Source organism: Oenanthe melanoleuca, chromosome Z (genome assembly GCF_029582105.1).
Source record: "Oenanthe melanoleuca isolate GR-GAL-2019-014 chromosome Z, OMel1.0, whole genome shotgun sequence".
In the NCBI taxonomy this organism is placed as follows: domain Eukaryota; kingdom Metazoa; phylum Chordata; class Aves; order Passeriformes; family Muscicapidae; genus Oenanthe; species Oenanthe melanoleuca.
In genome coordinates this window covers 75,761,734-75,779,433 of record NC_079362.1, presented here as the reverse complement: position 1 = coordinate 75,779,433, position 17,700 = coordinate 75,761,734, and the positions used below count along the sequence as shown (strand labels likewise).

At 49.2% G+C, this 17,700-nt stretch overlaps 1 protein-coding gene across 1 annotated transcript in view; it reads left to right on the top strand.

Annotated features, from left to right (window-relative positions):
* The window catches only part of MYO5B (myosin VB), a 156,309-nt gene that overhangs the window by 13,047 nt on the left and 125,562 nt on the right, over positions 1-17,700 (top strand). The gene's annotated exons all lie outside the window — the stretch shown is intronic.

The window sequence follows — 17,700 nt, the reverse complement described above, 5'->3', positions numbered from 1 at the left end:
ATGGTGTTGGGATATGGCTGAGGCTGTTGGGATGTGGCTGAGGGTGTTGGGATGTGGCTGAGGGTGTTGGGATGTGGCTGAGGGTGTTGGGATGTGGCTGATGGACGTTGGGATGTGGCTGATGGACGTTGGGATGTGGCTGAGGGTGTTGGGATGTGGCTGAGGGTGTTGGGATGTGGCTGAGGGTGTTGGGATGTGGCTGATGGACGTTGGGATGTGGCTGAGGGTGTTGGGATGTGGCTGAGGGTGTTGGGATGTGGCTGATGGACGTTGGGATGTGGCTGAGGGTGTTGGGATGTGGCTGAGGGTGTTGGGATGTGGCTGAGGGTGTTGGGATGTGGCTGATGGACGTTGGGATGTGGCTGAGGGTGTTGGGATGTGGCTGATGGACGTTGGGATGTGGCTGATGGACGTTGGGATGTGGCTGAGGGTGTTGGGATGTGGCTGAGGCTGTTGGGATGTGGCTGAGGCTGTTGGGATGTGGCTGAGGGTGTTGGGATGTGGCTGATGGACGTTGGGATGTGGCTGATGGACGTTGGGATGTGGCTGAGGGTGTTGGGATGTGGCTGATGGACGTTGGGATGTGGCTGATGGACGTTGGGATGTGGCTGAGGGTGTTGGGATGTGGCTGATGGACGTTGGGATGTGGCTGATGGACGTTGGGATGTGGCTGATGGACGTTGGGATGTGGCTGAGGGTGTTGGGATGTGGCTGAGGCTGTTGGGATGTGGCTGAGGGTGTTGGGATGTGGCTGAGGGTGTTGGGATGTGGCTGAGGCTGTTGGGATGTGGCTGAGGCTGTTGGGATGTGGCTGAGGCTGTTGGGATGTGGCTGATGGATGTTGGGATGTGGCTGAGGGTGTTGGGATGTGGCTGATGGACGTTGGGATGTGGCTGAGGGTGTTGGGATGTGGCTGAGGCTGTTGGGATGTGGCTGAGGCTGTTGGGATGTGGCTGATGGTGTTGGGATGTGGCTGAGGGTGTTGGGATGTGGCTGAGGGTGTTGGGATGTGGCTGAGGCTGTTGGGATGTGGCTGAGGCTGTTGGGATGTGGCTGATGGTGTTGGGATGTGGCTGAGGGTGTTGGGATGTGGCTGAGGGTGTTGGGATGTGGCTGAGGGTGTTGGGATGTGGCTGAGGGTGTTGGGATGTGGCTGAGGGTGTTGGGATGTGGCTGATGGACGTTGGGATGTGGCTGAGGGTGTTGGGATGTGGCTGAGGGTGTTGGGATGTGGCTGATGGACGTTGGGATGTGGCTGATGGTCGTTGGGATGTGGCTGATGGACGTTGGGATGTGGCTGATGGACGTTGGGATGTGGCTGAGGGTGTTGGGATGTGGCTGATGGACGTTGGGATGTGGCTGAGGGTGTTGGGATGTGGCTGAGGGTGTTGGGATGTGGCTGAGGGTGTTGGGATGTGGCTGAGGGTGTTGGGATGTGGCTGAAGGACGTTGGGATGTGGCTGAAGGACGTTGGGATGTGGCTGATGGACGTTGGGATGTGGCTGATGGACGTTGGGATGTGGCTGACGGTGTTGGGATGTGGCTGACGGTGTTGGGATGTGGCTGATGGACGTTGGGATGTGGCTGATGGACGTTGGGATGTGGCTGATGGACGTTGGGATGTGGCTGAGGGTGTTGGGATGTGGCTGAGGGTGTTGGGATGTGGCTGATGGACGTTGGGATGTGGCTGATGGTCGTTGGGATGTGGCTGATGGTGTTGGGATATGGCTGAGGGTGTTGGGATGTGGCTGATGGTGTTGGGATGTGGCTGATGGACGTTGGGATGTGGCTGAGGCTGTTGGGATGTGGCTGAGGGTGTTGGGATATGGCTGATGGTGTTGGGATGTGGCTGATGGTGTTGGGATATGGCTGAGGGTGTTGGGATGTGGCTGAGGGTGTTGGGATGTGGCTGATGGTGTTGGGATGTGGCTGATGGTCGTTGGGATATGGCTGAGGGTGTTGGGATGTGGCTGAGGGTGTTGGGATGTGGCTGAGGGTGTTGGGATGTGGCTGAGGGTGTTGGGATGTGGCTGATGGACGTTGGGATGTGGCTGAGGGTGTTGGGATGTGGCTGAGGGTGTTGGGCAGCTGTGGTCCAGTGTGGTGTTGCTCTGGTTGACCTCTTGGTGACCAGCTGGGGATGTGGAGTGTGATGTGGGAACATTACTTTGATTGTCCCAGTGTAGGAAGTTTCCTACCTTATGATGTCTGTCTGAAGTACATAAAGAATATTAGTCCAGAAAGCCAGTTTTAAGTGTTTTTCTCACGCTTCTAAGTCAGTCTTAGGTGTTCTTCTCACGCTCCAACCCTTCAGTGTTGCTCATCCCTGATCCTTTGGGTGTCTGGCCAAAACCAAACAGAAACTGCAGAGGTGCAGCTCTGTGATGCTGTAAAACTGTGAGATAGCCAAACCTCAGTTTGTAGTCTATTTCTTCAAAGGCAACAAAGGAGAACATTCTTTTAAGAGGCAAGTCCATAATTTTTAGTGCTGCAGGTTCTGTCAAGCAGCTTGTGGCTGTTGCTTTGTGCAAGCCTTTATCTTTGCTGCCTGTGAGCTGAGCAGAAGCAACTTACTCTGCTTCAAGCTTATTAAACCCCCTATTAAAAATAGTCCTGTAATCCTTCTGGAGTATGGCAGCAGCTCCTGTGTCTCAGTTTCATGTTGTAGCTGAGCTCAGGCTGTAGCACTTTGCAAGGTGCTGCTGAGATGCAGGCACAGGATATTTCAAGGCCCTGGTGTGAATGTCCAGAGTGATGGATCAGAGCCAGAGCCCACCTGAAAAGGGGAAGGGGAGCTGTGCTGCACCTTTGGGTGGTGCTTTGGGGCAGAAAGTCCACCCCAGGAGCTGCTGCTGGTTTCAGGAAGGGGGTCCAGGTCTTCAGCCTGGGTTGTTGTTTTTGCTTTTGTAGGAATGTTCAGGTGTAGGTGTTTTTTAATGCTCTGCTTTTGCCTGCAGGATTCCACTGCTCTCCTTGCACTGTATAAAATCCACTCTTGTTTTCTGAGCTGCTCCCCAGGCTGCTCTTCTTTGAAGAGCCACATTATAATACAACTTGAAGCCTAGAAATAAGCTTCAAGTGTCTTTACTGAGCAACTTAGCACCTTCCTGGGGTTAAGATCTTGTTTCTTTTGCCTCCAAGCTTCAGAGCCAGTAGACTGACATTTTTTGGATCCATCCCTGTTGATAAATGCAGCTTTTACGTGCAGTTAGAGAGATTGCTGGAAGAGATGCTTGTCTGGATAAATTAATTTCCTTTGCACCTCTGGGTGTCCAGCTGCTCACTGGGGGCTCTGAGCTCTGAGTTGCCCCTGTGCCCCCTGAGAGGCTCAGGAGGAATTTTGGAGGCATTAGCAGTGGGTGTTGGAGCCCTGGCTGTGGCTGTGCCAGAGCCCAGATCCCGTGTCACTCTGGATTTTGGGTGGCTCTGGAGTGATGGGCAGGAGGGTTTGCCTCCTCCCTGCTCACTCTCACCTGCCTGAAAAGCTGGGAACAGCTGAAATGTTCCTGGGATCTGGACAAACCTGTCCTGGCCTGAGCCTGAACTTCAATACAGTTAATTTGTCTGGAAAGGGAAAGGGCTGATTGGGAAGGACTTGGCTTCACTCCTCCTGCTCACACAAACCAAATGTGATTTTTCGAGTCAGGGCAGAGCAGATGAGGGCAGATCTGAACCAGGGCTCATATTTTGAAAGCTGAAGAGCTTTTAAAACAGCACAGCAGATGGAAAGAGGCCCTGGCTGCACCTGCCTTACCTGGTTTAACCCCACAAACAGCACTGACCCCTGGCTCTGTCCATAATTTATGTCTGATTTGGAAGCTGGCTGCTCTGCTAACACACTTGCCCACGACTGGTGCTTGGAGGAGTCTCCTGGGAGCTGCAGAGCCCATGCACAGGGCTTGTGGATGCATTAAGGGTGTTTAAGTTGTTGGATGGAAGCAGGCCAGTTAAAAATGGAGACGTGGCTTTTCCCACTTTATTTGCAGGCAGAACTTAGGGAAAGCTGAAGCCACCAGCGAAGGCTGTGTCTGTGCTCTGGCAATAAACCAGCAGTGAGGGGGTGGCTGGTGTGACCCTGTCCTGGTTGGAAGGACAGGTGTCTGCCAATAAAGGTGGAAGCTTCTCTTTGAAATGGAGAATGTAAACTCTCTCCCTCCAAATTATTATTATAATTTTGAAGTTAAGGGGCTCTCAGGCAAAGAGATGGGAATTAGGAATAACAGTTCTTCACTAGGAAAATTAAAATAGAAATGCAGTATTACACAGAACAATCCCAAACCCTGCCAGAGTCAGAATCCAAGCTGACACCCGTCAGTCAGTCAGGGTGTTGGCACAGTCCCATTCAATGGTGGCTGCATCCTCCTGCAGGGGCAGATGTGGTTCAGCTGGAGCAGTGCTCCTGGAGAAGGTGCAGTTTCCTCTGAAGCTCCAGGGATGATGTGCAAAGGTCTGGCTTTCCTCTGGAATCCAGTGGAAAGAAGGTTCCTTGGTGTCCAAAATGTCAGTTTTTATCTGGGTAGGAAATGTTTGGCTCCTCCCCTGGCTGGAGCATCTCCCATGGGATGATGGAATTTTATCAGTCATGCCCTGGGACTCACTGGCCATGAACAGGAGATATCTCCTGGAGGGAGGATGGGCTGTGGGAAGATAAAGATGATTGCCCAGCTGGTTTAAAGATGGCCCATGAGCAGATAATGTGTGCCAGGAGATCAGGGGCACTGCCCCAGCTGGGTTAACAGATGGGGACAGAATTCACATTTCTGATCACACCAACCCAGCAGATCTCCTCCTGCCATAAAATGCAGCAGTGGCCTCGAGCTGCTGAACCAATTGTGATGTATTAGTGGGGTTGGAGCAACACCTGAGATCCTGATGGGTCTGTTCAGGGCTTGTGTGTCCTTTCAACAACCAAACAAACTGCTGGTGCTGGGGTTCTGTCCCTGCCAGCAGGCAGGAGCCTCGCTGACCCCTCAGGTCTGGGGATGCTGTGAGGATGAGGAGCTGGGGAGCCCTGATCTCCCTGTGTGGGGTCACCAGCTGCTGGACTCTCTGCTTGGGTTCAACATTCCTTCCACATGCTCACAAAATCCCCCCACTTTGGGGATTTCAGCAGTTTCTGGGGTTATCTCTTGTGTTTTATTCCTGCAGACTGAATGTGAGACCCTGGGGATGAATTTACTGCAGCAGTAAAACACAGGTTAGGAGAGATAATGATATTAACTGTGGCAGTCTGTCTCTCTGCTGGGGGGCCTCTATCCTACTCTGTGAGGAGAGATTTGTGGCTTATTTTTCGCTGTGTCAGTGCAAAATGAGATGTGGGCTTTCTCCTGCGCATGCAAATCCTGGAAGGAGTTCTGAGGTGTTGGAGGGGAAATCCCAGCTCATGAGATTTCCCAGGCAGTGTTCCTGGCTGGAAACAGGCTGTGGGGATGCTGAGGTGTGCTGGCTTCCTTTGAAACAAAGCCCAGGCCTTTGCCAGTGCCTTGCTGGTGGATGGACAGAGGGGAAACCTCGTCTCTGAACAGGCTGAAATGTCTTTTGAGCAGGTTGAACTGCTTTCCTGTGAAAAGAGCTTTTGTGAAAACCAGTCCCTTGGGATTCCTGGCTGGACATCAGTCAGGAGCTGGCCCTGTGGGCATGCTGTGCCCCGTGGTGGCAGCCAGGCTGTCCCCAGGTCCTGCCCTGCTGTGGCCATCGTGCTGTCCTTGCAGACCTGGCAGAGTCCTGGGCGAGGTGGCTCCTCTGGAATGTGTCAGTCTGGAGCTCAGATCCAAATCCTGCAGCTGGGAATGCCAGCAGCTGAGGGAGCATGGAAATATGGGGCTTCTGCACAGCCTCTGTGGGGAAACCCAGAACCACAGAAGGGTTTGAGTGGGAAGGATCTTAAATCCCATCCAGTGCCACCCCTGCCATGGCAGGGACACCTTCCACTGTCCCAGGCTGCTCCAATTCCCATCCAACCTGGCCCTGGACACTGCCAGGGATCCAGGGGCAGCCCCAGCTGCTCTGGGCACCCTGTGCCAGGGCCTGCCCACCCTCCCACCAGCAATTCCTTCCCAATATCCCATCCAGCCCTGCCCTCTGGCACTGGGAGCCATTGCCTGTGTCCTGTCCCTGCATGCCTTGTCCCCAGTCCTTCTCCAGTGGTTAAAATCAATGACTGAAAGCTCAAGGAGGATCTGGTGGGAGCTGAGCCTTCTCTCTGGGGTTTCTTGGCTTCCTGTTGCTGGAAGTGACCCTGATTTGCAAATACAGCCCAGGCAGGATGGGGAGGGGAGGACAAAGCAAATATTTGCCTTTCTGCAGCCAAATCCATCTCGCTGATGCTCTGATAGACCCCACTCCTCTCAGGTTCAGTCTCTGCTCTCACTGGGGTGGTTTTGCTCATACAGAGTGGGTCTGATCTGCACTGTGGCTGGGAGCTGGGAGCTCTGACAGTGCCTTCAGTAATGCCCTGATAAGGGCTCACTGCCCCTGGCAGGGGGAAGGAAAGCCAGCCTTGCAATGTGAGAGGTGCCCCAGGGAAACTGCAACACTGGTTTGGTGTCTGGAGTTCAGTTTGGATGGCACCTCTGCATGATGCACGCCATGATCCAAACTGGGGTTTTTTAATTCTTAATGAAGCACCTAAGAGGACTCCTTGGAAAGTCTGCAGCAGCCTCTGGTGTCCCAGCAGTGTGGGATGGAAGGTGGGGCAGCTGTGAGGGGGCATGAGGGGCTCCACACCCCTCTGCTTTTGTCACATCCCCTCTGGACAGGGTCCCCAGTCCCTGGTGCACCCATGGGTGTGCATGGCCACCTTTTCTGATCCATTTGGGTACTAGGGAAAATTCCTTTGTGGAAGGGTTGCCCATCCCTGGCCCTGGCAGTGGTGGGTCCCCATCCTTAAAGGGGTTTAAAGGATGGAGGTGGCACTTGGGGTCAGTGTGGGCTGGGCAGAGCAGGGCATGGTTGGACTCGGTGGTGTGGGGGCTTTTCCAGCCCAAATGCTTCTGGGTCCTGTGATCTGGAGTTCCTGTGGGACACCTGTGGGTTACCCTGAGTGCACTTGGCCTGTGGCAGGGACTGGAGCCAGCTGAGCTCAGCTGTCCCTGTCCAGCCACTGACCCTTGCAGCCTGGGGGAACTCAGCTGTTGGGGCTGGCTGTTTTGTCAGAAAGGGCAGGAACCTTTGGTCTTGTACGTTCTGAGCTGGGAACTCTCAGTTTTACAGCAAAATAAACTTGAGTAATGTAATGTTTATCCAATTTAGGTTTTTTTTTCCTTCATGTTATTCATCTGCCTAGCAAGGCATGAGGTCATCCCTTAGAGCAAAGTGGCAGAGCAGCGTTTGGTGGAGGTGGTTTGAGTTGTTCTTTGATCCTAATTTGAGTGAGCTGTCTTCATGCACTCTGAAACTGCTGTAATTACAATTTCTATTTGTTTTGCTGCTTTCTAGCTAATAATAATTGTTTTCCCCACCTCGGGTGGTGTGAGTAGGTGAAGGCTGGAAAAGGTGTATTCAAGTGATGCTGATTTTTCTTTTGTTTTGTTTTATTTTGTTCTTTTCCCCCCTTTGTTTTTGTTTGTTGTTTTGTTTTGGGTTTTTTAAAGTGTATTCAGGTGCCCTTCTTGCAACCATTTCCAAAATGGGACTTGGGCAGTCTTCTGCACGTTTTTCCCCCTCCCTGAGCCCTTCCTGCAGAACACAAATGCTGCTTTGCTAAAGGCACCACCTCCCAAATCACCTTCTGAGATCCAAAATTCAGGGCTTGATGGAGATGTTCTTTCCTGCATCCTCCCTTGTTTAAGCTTTTGTCTCCCCTACCTTTGTTGGAGGATTTAGGGGATGCTTTTCCACGGAGTTTTTGTGTGTGTAAAGAAGAGGCTGCAGGATATTAGTGTGGGAAGGTCTGGAGAGCCAAAATCTCAGAATTTCAGCTAAAACTGTGAGGGAATGAGAAGGAAAACAGAGCTGGCTGCCCAGCCATGTTGTGCCTTGCATTTTATGTGTTAAAAAGAAAACTTCCTTTTATTTGGGTTTCCTTGGACGTGTGTTTTGAAACAGTATTGGCACAACAATTGCAAAATCTTGCTGATTTCACTGGAGAGAAGGGAAGGAGTTTGTGCATTGACATGGAACAACTCAAGATACAAGTGCTCATCCCAGGCCTGGTGTGAAGAACACCTTGGGAGCAGCAGAACCAGGACAAATCACATTCCCAGGTGCCTGGAAATTGCTGCAAGGAGATGAAAGAAATTTAGGAAGAAGTTCTTCCCTGTGAGGGTGGGCAGGCCCTGGCACAGGGTGCCCAGAGCAGCTGTGGCTGCCCCTGCATCCCTGGAGTGCCCAAAACCAGGCTGGACACTGGGGCTGGAACATCCTGGGACAGTGGAAGGAGTCCCTGGGTCCCTTCCCACCCAAACCCTTCCATAATTTTTCCCTGCCCTCCCATTCCTCAGCAGCTGAGAGTGTCTGAGTGTGTGTTCACTGCCTCAGTTACTTTAATTGAACATATTTATTCCACCTTTGTGTCTTGATCACCAGGTGTCTCCTCATTGCTAACAGGCCTGGTTGCTGGAATTTTTTAATTACCTCTGGTAAAACGTTTCTCATTTAAATCCCTGGTGATCAGTTTGTTTTCCTTCAGCTGCTCAGCAGTGAGAAGGATGCAGAGGTGGCCCCCAAGGGTCTTTCCAGCATAACCTCTTGCTGGAAAAATGCTGAAAAATGCTCTGTAACTTTAGGGCCATTTGCATCTAAAATCTTGTAACAAGGGATGTAAACGTGCTTGTGAATCCCCCTAAAGCATCACAGGGCTGTGCCACAGATAGAGGACTCTGCAAACCCAGGGTGAAAGGCCATTTTTGACCATTTAATTAAACCCAAAGGCTGGTTTTTTGACTGTTCATTACCAATCAGCTGTAAATGGTATACTGAGCATGTTTTGCACCCAGCTTGTGCTCACCAAGGAGTGGTGAACTCACATGGATTTTGGATGGAAAAGGGGACAGTGAAGGCAAGGTTACATCACATCTCTGCTAAAGGTTTTGATTAATTGAGAATTACAGCAGAGAAGGGTAATTAATGCCAATCAACAGGGATTTGCAGAAAGTAGCCTGGAAGGATTTCTCTCTTGCAGTGTGAGAGGCTGTTTGGTGAAAGTCATGCTACAGGCACACTTGGTCCCTGCATGGAGTTTTTTAGTTGAAAAAAGGCAAAATGCAAGTCTGTAAAACTCCTGTGACCCTTTAATTAAAAAAAAAAAAAAAAAACAAAAAAACAAACAAAACCCAAAAAAACCAAAATCTGTGTGCATGCTGAGCTGTGTGTGAAAGGCTCATCCTGGTTCAAGGATTTTTTTCATGATCCTGTGCAATGTGGGAACTTTTTAATCAATAAATAACTTGCCAGGAGAGGTGAGGGGTCCCAGAGGAGCTGATTTGGGTGGGTGCTGGGCCGTGAGCACCCATGATCTGCAAGTCAGGTCAAGTTACCTGTGCTGGCTTTACCACCAGATTTTTGTACTTGATTTTTTTTTTTTTTTTTTTTTTTTTTTTTTTTTTTTTTTTTTAATAAATCATCAGATTTTTATACTTCCCAAGGACTCTGCAGAGATTCTGGGGGCTTGCAGAGTGTCCCTGTTTCTGGCAGGGGGTGGACAGTGATGGGGAGCATCGTGAAGAGCAGGTGGGGAGCATTTTGAGGGCTGAGCCACGCCTGACAGAAGAGAAAATAGTGATTTCTGTGGGGCAGTGATCCCCTGAGCTGAGGAGGGGAGTCACAGCAGCACCCTGGGCACTGGTGTCTCTTGGTGCTCCTCTGATCCTGCTTGTCTTGGGCTGCAATACAGGATGTGGCCAGAAATGTGAATTCTGTCCCCATCTGTTGACCCAGCTGGGGCAGTGTCCCTGATCTCCTGGCACACATTATCTGCTCATGGGCCATCTTTAAACCAGCTGGGCAATCATCTTTATCTTCCCACAGCCCATCCTCCCTCCAGGAGATATCTCCTGTTCATGGCCACTGAGTCCCAGGGCATGACTGATAAAATTCCATCATCCCATGGGAGATGCTCCAGCCAGGGGAGCAGCCAAGCCTTTCCTACCCAGATAAAAACTGACATTTTGGACACCAAGGCACCTTCTTTCCACTGGATTCCAGAGGAAAGCCAGACCTTTCCACATCATCCCTGGAGCTTCAGAGGAAACTGCACCTTCTCCAGGAGCACTGCTCCAGCTGAACCACATCTGCCCCTGCAGGAGGATGCAGCCACCATTGAATGGGACTGTGCCAACACCCTGACTGACTGACGGGTGTCAGCTTGGATTCTGACTCTGGCAGGGCTGGGATTGTTCTGTGTAATACTGCATTGCTACTTTAATTTTCCTAGTGAAGAACTGTTATTCCTAATTCCCATCTCTTTGCCTGAGAGCCCCTCAATTTCAAAATTATAATAATAATTTGGAGGGAGGGGGTTTACATTCTGCGTTTCAAAGAGAAGCTCCTGCCTTTATTGGGACACCTGTCCTTAAACCAGGACACTGCTGAGCACTGAGTTTTGAAGGGCTCTGCAGGGTTAATTCTGGCTTGGTTAATTCTGCCATGGAGCACATGCTTTAACTCCAGGCTCAGCCCTGCCCTGCTGTGTCTCATCAGGCTGCACCCAGCTCCCAGCCTCGGCAGTGCTGCTCCAGAGCCACCCAGGGCCAAGGGCTGCAGTGCTCAGCTTGCTGCTGGGCTGCAGGAAGAGCTGCCAGCCCCAGTTAACCCTGCCCAGCTCCCCCTGCAGCATCCCGGGCTGCTCTGGGGTGTTTTTGTCACTCTGGTGACAGTGCACATCCTCCTGGGGATGGAGCCTTGCTGGCCCTGGCTTTGCTTTCGTTGCTTTTTAAAGGGTAGAGAAGCAAAGTGAAAATAAGAGTTGCTGCACTGCCCAGAGCAAATCGTGGTGTCACAGCCCACGAGGCTCCCCAGCCTTTTGTTGCCCCAAATTTAGACCAGATTGTTTATTTGCACTGTCCCAAAGCACCTGGGGCTTCACCTACTTTTCCAGCATCTGATGACCTCTTGGGAGAGGAATTTTGCAGGGAGGGCAGGGCTGTGTGTGCACTGGAGACCTTGATGCTGAACTTGTCACTCTCAATTAAAGCTGCGGTGACGAGCGGCGCCGAGATGCCACGGAGGAAGTGGCAGGGGAGATGTTGGGGAGGCACCAACTGACTTAGCTGCATGTAGGACTATTGATTAGTCTTGGAAATCATCCTGAAAATCACAGTTAAAGCCTTCAGGGGCACCCCCAGCATTTCTGTCCTGGTGCAGCCCCTCTCTGCCCGGTGCCAGTTTTCTCTCTGCCTTTGGTGACACGAGGTTGGTGCAGTGATGAACTGAAGCCTTCTAAGTGCCCCTTCATCAGAAATGCTTCTAATGAGCCAGTGGATAAATGCTGCAGATGCTGCTTGTCCGAGCACTGCTGTGACACTTCATGCAAATCATCATCGGGGTTAATTTGGGCAGGGGGAATAAAATTCCACAGGGAGAGTCAGAGCAGATTTAGTGCTGGTGGGAGACTTGGAGCCATCCATCAGCTTGACAGCTCTTCAGGGGAGAGAGGAGAATATCCCTGTGCCTCTAAGGTGCTGGTGAACCACATGGTTTGCTCAAATTTGGGGGACCCTGCAGTTTTTGGGGATGGAGAGAAGTGCTCCCCAAAATTTCTGAGCCCTGCCTTGAGGGAGACACTGTCTGGGTGTGCATTTGTGTGTTTATCCAGAGTCCAACTCCACCATCACGAGGATGGTGGTGAATGTGAGGGATGGTGCAGATAATGCTCATCCTCCTTGGCTGTGCTGTTTTGTTTTGCACATTTTTATCAGCCCTGGGAAATGCTCAGTTTGCTCGTTCTCACGTTGAGGAATTAGAGATGCTCCTGCAGAGTGCCACTGTCTTTCCCTTCACATTTAACACCCTCAGCTGGTTAGCACTTGCATTCTGTAGCTCAAAATGATGTTTTTTTGTGCTTTTTAAGAAGTAAAACACTATTACTTTTTTTTTTTTTTTTTCACTGCAGCATGATGCTGTTTGCAGTGTGTGTTCCCCACTCGGAGTTGAAACGATGACTTTGCCAGTCCTTTCCATGTTTGTGGGGATTTAGGGTGAGGAAGGAGTTGATCTTTTGCTACAGGAGGTCCCTGTTTTGAGAGGAAACTCTCTTGGCTCGTGCTGGAGGTGCTGGATTTGTGTTTCCCCCCCCAGATCAGGTACCAGCCCTGGGCAGGGGAGCGATGCACAGCTCTGGGCCATCCCTGCCCGCCCTGCACCAAGCAGGGACAGCCTCTGCCACCCCCTCCTGTCCCCTCTGAGGGTTCCCAGCTGGTGTGACCCAGCAGCTGGCAGAGAAGCCAGGCCAGGGTCACACACAGGGGTCAGCAGGTCCCGGAGTCACGGGCAGCCCTGACCTAAATATGAGCTTTGCTTGTCTGTAGGGCAGGGGAGAAATTGCTCCTGGGATGGAAATCCCATTCAGAGGATGGCAGAGGGAGGATTATGGTGTTTGCCATCTGCCTGGGTATTCAGCATTGTAAATGACAATAAAAGAAGGTAATGATCCACAAGTCCCTTGATGGAGATGTTTTGCCCAGGTGCCAGAGCACCTTGCTGGTGCCTTGCTGTGTCACAGGCAAAGCAGATTTTTCTCCTGAGTCACTGCCAGGTGGGGCAGAAGGGAACTTTAAGGCTCCCAGGAGAGCCATGGAGCTGGTCCCTTTCCATGTCCCCCTCCTGCCAGCTTCAGTGGCTTTTCCAGCACCCACAGCTGGTTTGCAGACACAAACAGGTTTACCACAGCAGAGGAATTCCTTCAGTGAGCACCTTCAACTCGTGGGAAATGTGGGAACCTAGAGCAGGACCCACAGCTGGTCTGTGGGTTAGAGAATGTCAATAAGTGAGGTTTGTTTTGAGAAGTGTTCTCTGACCAAGGCTGTTGGCCTGGAGACCAAGAAGAGAAGAAGGAGAAAATAAGATAACTAGGAAAAATACCCCACAGCTGTGGAAAGTGTTTTTAGAAAGGTCCTGGGAAGAACAGAGGTGGAGAACTTTCCGCCAGTGATTGCTGTGTTGACTAATTGTGACCAGTGAGGAAAGTGTAAACTGTGTGAAGGGTGTAAAAGACAAGATATTGTTGTAATAAACAGATATTAGTGTGGTGTGCCTCCTGAGTGCCAAGTCTGCCTCTGCAGTGACAGATCTTGCAGCTTTGGACACAATGGCAACTCACAGGCCAAGCCATGGTGGCCCCAGCTCAGCCCAGGTCTGTATTAATGATAATTAACAAAGAGAATTTTGTTTCATTTAGCACAGAGGCTGAGAGAGGAGCTGTGGGCATCCAGATGGGGCTGCAAGTAATGTCCTCTGTTTTTGTTTTTTTGGTTTGGTTTTTTTTTTTTTTTCCTTAATTTCTGCAAGAGCGTCTTTAAATTATCTCTGGGGAGTGATCTTCAACACCAGTTAAAAAAGGAAAATAGGGAACAGAAAAATGACACCCAGAGTGTGTGATATGGGCACTTCTAATTCCAAGTACAGCTTGTACTTTCCTCTTACTTGAGAAGAGCACAGTTTGGGAAAACTTGAGTTTTAGTAATAGATAGCTTGTGGGAGGTGGTTATTGGTATGTTTGTAAGCTGCTTATCCATTCACATGCTGTGTGTGTAAGAATAAATATTCTCAGGAAGACAAGGCTGGCATTTGTGCTGGTTTTTCTTCTGCCTGTATTTTTTGTCCTCTTCAAATACTGTCCAGCAATACTGGACACTGAACAATTTAGAATGAGGTTAGCAGTAAGCCCCCTGCAAAGGCAGAGAGGTAGAAGTGTGCTTGCTTTACAGAGAAAAATATACAGAGGCTTGTCCCAATTTCCACCTTGTTCTGGCTAACATTTGTGCAGTCACCTTTGTTTTTTTTTTTGTTTTTTTTTTTGTTTTTTTTTAATAAATGTTTCCATTTTCAACTAAAATCCTTTCATAAGATTTCCTTAACCTGTGTGGAAGAACCTTTGTCATGCTGTGTCTCCACCTGTGTCACTGAATTCCTGGTGCTCAGGTGCTTGTTGCTGTTTTATTGCCATTTTTTTGAGTTTTATTATTTTGAGTTTATTGCCATTATTGTGGGTTTTCTGCTGTGCCCCCTCTCTGTCTGCAGTTTGTTGGAAGGATGCCCCTGGAAAAATGCCCTTGACCCAGGAGCAATGAAAACTTCCCGGGGTCAGCTGTGAGTACTGGCATTCCTGAAATAACTCAGGGGATTAAAACCCAGCAATAATAAAGATGGATTTGCTCATGTCCAGCTTGCCATGGAGACTTGCAACCACCAGACAGCCCAGATGAAGCTGAGGTCGATAGTTTTTAATTTTTTTTACTTAATGGAAGATTATACAATTTTCTTAATGTGATGAGAGTGATGCTCTGTCCATGGAGTTGTAACTCCTGGGCTGCATCTCTTCATGCTGAGATGGAGCACGCTGCTCAGAGCTTGCTGGGAGTGCCTTTGGCCAGCACTCAGGGCTTTGGAACAGAAAAACAAGACCTGCCTCTTCTAATTTAATGTTGGTTTTAATCTGCACCCGCAGCGCTAAAATCTGAATCAAATCAGGAGGTGGGAATTGAATTTATTAAGCTTCTGCTTAAGCTGGGTGGAATAGTGTAAAAGGCTGTGAGAGTGCTGAATGGCTGTAGTTTTACTGGGGATATGGTTAAAAAAAAAAAGCATCACAAAGTAAACAACATCTTAAAATAATTTTTTTTAGGGGCTGAGCAGGCAGAGCTATTTCTAGTTAATTTTAGCATATTGTTTAAAGCCATCCTCAAGGATTGAAGGAGTCTTCTTGAAAAAAATTGAAAAAGGGAAAATATATGGAAGCCCTGGAGTGTCTGGAGGTCGAGTGGCTTGGCCAGGATTGTATCTCCTGAAGCCAAAATCGAGTTAATCCTTCCTTCCACCGTTTTGAGATGGCCCTGAGCCCTGTCCCTTGTAACAAGCTGCTCCAGAAGATCCAGAGGCTGTCAGGGCTCTCAGGAACCCGGGACAGGGTGCAGAGGTAAAAGGATGGCCGTGTGATCATGGCAGGAGCAGCTCGCAGGGATGCTCTCCCCACGCCTGCCAGCACCCTGGTTTGGTGGCAGCTTTGGTGACAGCTTTGGTGGCAGTTTTGGTGGCAGTTTTGGTGGCAGTTTTGGTGGCAGTTTTGGTGGCAGTTTTGGTGGCAGCTCTGGTGACAGCTTTGGTGGCAGTTTTGGTGGCAGCTTTGGTGACAGTTTTGGTAACAGTTTTGGTGACAGCTTTGGTGACAGTTTTGGTGACAGTTTTGGTGACAGCTTTGGTGGCAGTTTTGGTAACAGTTTTGGTGACAGTTTTGGTGACAGCTTTGGTGACAGTTTTGGTGACAGCTTTGGTAACAGTTTTGGTGACAGCTTTGGTGGCAGTTTTGGTGACAGCTTTGGTAACAGTTTTGGTGACAGCTTTGGTGGCAGTTTTGGTGACAGTTTTGGTGACAGCTTTGGTGACAGCTTTGGGTACAGTTTTGGCAGCAGTTTTGGTGACAGCTTTGGTGGCAGTTTTGGTGACAGCTTTGGGTACAGTTTTGGTGGCAGTTTTGGTGACAGCTTTGGTGGCAGTTTTGGTGACAGCTTTGGTGGCAGTTTTGGTGACAGCTTTGGTGACAGCTTTGGGTACAGTTTTGGCAGCAGTTTTGGTGGCAGCTTTGGTGGCAGTTTTGTTGGCAGTTTTGGTGACAGTTTTGGTGACAGCTTTGGGTACAGTTTTGGCAGCAGTTTTGTTGGCAGTTTTGGTGACAGCTTTGGTGGCAGTTTTGGTGACAGCTTTGGGTACAGTTTTGGCAGCAGTTTTGTTGGCAGTTTTGGTGACAGCTTTGGTGGCAGTTTTGGTGCCTCTCCCCCCGTGGGCTCATTTCCCAAACAGAGGGGTGTGAGGCTGCCCTGGGGGAGCTGAGGTCAGGGTCAGGGGATGCAGGGGAGGTGAGGGTGGTGACCCCACCAGGGGCTGCCCCCAAGCCTGGCCAGGTTCTAATTAAATCTGGCCTTGTAAAGACGTGCCAGTGACAAATGCTCTGTGTGGTTGGTGTATCTGGGATTTATGGGTGGAAGGGAGGGCTGGGATGGGGGCTTGTGCAGCAGCCTGCCCTGCAGGGAGGGCTGAGAGCACAGCAGGGAGGGGAGGGTGGTGTAGAGGCACAGCAGAACAGGCGCTGCTCCCCCTTTTTGTGTGCCATTATTATTATTATTATTATTATTATTATTATTATTATTATTATTATTATTATTATTACTACTACTACTACTACTACTACTAGTATTACTACTATTATTATTACATTTTTATTTTTATTTTTATTTTTATTTTTATTTTTATTTTTATTTTTATTTTTATTTTTTTTTATTTTATTTCATTTTATTTTACTTTATTTTATTTTTTTATTACTAGAACTCTGTGGTGTTGTGCTCAGGGTGGTTGGTGGGTTGTGCAGCCTCCCACCAGCAGGCTGTGGGTGCTGAGAGCTGCCCCCCTCAGAGCCTCCTGTCACACCTGGTGGCCCCTGGCACGTGTGTGTGTGCACAAAGTTTGGGAAAATCTGTATTGTTATGATTTTTATTTTATTTTATTTTATTTTATTTTATTTTATTTTATTTTATTTTATTTTATTTTATATTTTATTTTACTTTACTTTATATTTTATTTTATTTTATTTTATTTTATTTTTAATTTTACTTTACTTTTATTTTATTTTATATTTTATTTTACTTTATTTTATTTTATTTTACTTTATTTTACTTTATTTTATTTTATTTTATTTTATTTTATTTTATTTTATTTTATTTTATTTTATTTTATTTTATTTCATTTTATTTCATTTATTTTATTTTACAAAACCCACTTGGGTGGCTCCTGGCCATGGCTGGCGATGGCCCACGAGGCCTCTTTCTGCTGCTGGAGCTGTACCCACATTTCCCCTACAAAGCACTCACAGGCTCCCCATTTCAGGGTGCTGGGGGGTCAGTGTGTCCCTGCCTGCCCAGGGCTCAGCCCAGCCCTGTCTGCAGGTGGAAAACTTGCAAGGTTGCCAGGACCAGCAGCACCTTGTTTTTGAAGCTGCCCTGAGCCGGGCACATCCTGATCCCTGGATATTTTGGGCGTGTCTGACTCTCACTTTTTGCCAGCAGAGAGCTGGCACTGGATGAATCCACACTGGTGGGGCTGGTAGGGGTCCCAAGAGCTCCTTCCCCTCTGCAGGTCCTCTCCTCAGGGCAGGGACAGCACTGAAGGCTCATGAGCTGCTGCAGCTGAGAAAATTCACATTTTCACATCTTTCCCCCACTCCCTGGTGTAACTTGTTCTGGGAACATGATTGTGTGGCTCCATTAACATCTAAAGGTTCCTGCTGCTGCAGCTATTGAGCAGCTCTAAAAATAATTACGTGTGATAATGTATAAAAATCTATTGCTTTTCAGCTGCCAGGTGGTGGCTGCTGCTGTGTTAACTCCTTGCTAGCTGCAAATTGTGACTTGGACGTTGCCTGCTGAGGTTTGGGTTCAGATGAAAGCCAAAAAAGCACTTTTGGGGCTCTGTCACTTGGATTTGCTGGGATGTCTCCCAGTGTTTTGAGTGGGGTGATATTATATAGCTCTCATTTCAGTCAGCAGGGCAGTAAAT